Genomic DNA, 2,500 nt, shown 5'->3' on the forward strand with positions numbered 1-2,500 from the left:
CCAATTGAGTTAGGAGAATGGGCTGGGCAGACTGATTTTACGATAGCGCCAATGGATGTTTTTGATGTCATCCTCGGACTTGACTTTTGGTATGAAGTCAATGCCTTCATCTCGCCGCGCCATAATCAGCTACACATTAGCGACGTTGGAGGGTCCTGCGTGGTACCCCTTATTCGGGTACCACAAACTGGAATGCATTTGTCAGCAATGCAGATCATAAAGGGGTTCAAAAGAGGCGAGCCAACATTTATTGCCACCCTGATTGAAGACACTGGGAGCTGCGATGAGGCAGTTCCATTGCCGCCTTGCATCGAACACGTCCTTGACACCAACAAGGACGTTATGCCAGCAGAACTTCCCCAACGGCTGCCGCCCCGGAGGGAAGTCGACCATCAAATTGAACTAGTTCCAGGGGCAAAGCCGCCTGCCATGACACCTTATCGAATGGCGCCTCCGGAACTAGAGGAGCTAAGAAAGCAGCTCAAGGAGTTGCTGGACGCTGGACACATCCGGCCGTCCAAGGCACCGTTTGGTGCACCTGTGCTATTCCAAAAGAAGAAGGACGGGACGCTGCGATTGTGCATCGACTACCGGGCTCTCAATAAGGTCACGGTAAAGAACAAATATCCCGTGCCTTTGATTGCAGATTTATTTGACCGGTTGGGACAGGCGAAGGTGTTCACCAAGATGGATTTGAGGAGAGGCTATCATCAGGTTCGGATTGCCGATGGTGATGAGCCGAAGACTGCTTGTGTAACGCGTTATGGGGCGTTCGATTGGCTGGTAATGCCATTTGGATTGACAAACGCACCAGCGACGTTCTGCACATTGATGAATAGACTGTTCCACTCCTACTTGGACCAGTTTGTTGTGGTTTACCTGGACGATATTGTTGTCTACAGCGACAACATGGAAGACCACGTAGAACACTTGTGCAAGGTGTTCAAGATTCTGCGCGATAACGAGCTGTACGTGAAGCGTGAGAAGTGCAGTTTTGCACAACCAATTGTCCGTTTCCTTGGGCACACTATCAGCCATGGCAAGATTCAAATGGATAGCGACAAGATAGCTGCTATCAACAACTGGGAAGCACCAACGAAGGTACCAGAACTGAGGTCCTTCCTTGGTCTGGCCAATTACTACCGGCGCTTCATCTTCAATTATTCCGCAATTGCAGCACCTCTCACAGACTTGCTGAAAAAGGACCGTGCCTGGAATTGGTCGGCAGCTTGCCAAGCTGCCTTTGAGAGGCTGAAGTTGGCTGTGGCGCAAGAGCCTGTGTTGGCCTTGCCAGACTTCTCAAAGCCATTCGAAATCCACACGGATGCATCAGACTTCGCTATCGGTGGCGTCCTAATGCAAGAGGGCCACCCGATAGCCTATGAGAGTCGGAAACTGAATGAAGCGGAGCAGCGGTACTCAGCACATGAGAAGGAGATGACTGCTGTGGTGCACTGCCTGAGAACGTGGCGCCACTACTTGTTGGGGGCTCATTTTGTCGTCAAGACGGACAACGTCGCGACGACCTATTTCCAGACCCAAAAGAAGCTATCTGCCAAGCAGGCTCGATGGCAAGATTACTTAGCAGAGTTCGACTTTACTCTGGAGTATAAGCCAGGGAAAGCGAACGTGGTGGCTGATGCCCTTAGCCGCAGGGCTTCATTAGCAGCTATTGTGAGCTCAAGCAGCAGCTCAATTGTTGAAGACATTAAGCAGGGGTTGCAACATGACCCCGTTGCCAAACAGCTATTTGCCTTGGCCCAGCAAGGCAAGACTAAGAAGTTCTGGGAGGAAGACGGTCTGCTATATACAACAGGTAGGCGCGTGTACGTCCCGAAGTGGGCTAGCCTTCGGCGTACCTTGATGAAGGAAGGTCACGATTCTGCTTGGGCTGGTCACCCAGGACAGAAGAGAACCTTAGCATTACTGGAAGCGTCATACTACTGGCCTCGGATGCGGGATGACGTTGAGGCATATGTTCGAACGTGCCTTGTCTGCCAACAGGACAAAGTTGAGACAAAGGTACCGGGCGGATTGCTGGAGCCGCTGCCCATTGCTGAAAAGCCTTGGGACAGCGTCACCATGGATTTTATAACATGTTTGCCAAACTCAGAGGGCTTCGGAACAATTATGGTCGTGGTGGATCGCTTCTCAAAATATGCGACGTTCACCGCCACAACGGCCAACTGCAAAGCCAAGGAAGCTGCCAGGGCCTTTCTACGTGATGTTGTCAAATATTGGGGCATTCCTAGACACATCATCAGCGACCGTGATCCCCGGTTTACAGGTTCATTTTGGAGGGAGCTGTTTAGCTTGCTAGGGTCGGAGCTGCACTTCTCAACCAGTTTCCACCCTCAGACGGACGGCCAGACGGAGAGAACAAATGCACTATTGGAGTGCTACCTAAGGCACTATGTTAGTGCCAATCAAAGAGACTGGGCGAGGCTGCTAGACACTGCCCAATTCTCTTATAACCTACAGCGTAGCGAGGCAACAGGGA

This window comes from Solanum lycopersicum, chromosome 2 (genome assembly GCF_036512215.1).
Source record: "Solanum lycopersicum chromosome 2, SLM_r2.1".
Taxonomy (NCBI): domain Eukaryota; kingdom Viridiplantae; phylum Streptophyta; class Magnoliopsida; order Solanales; family Solanaceae; genus Solanum; species Solanum lycopersicum.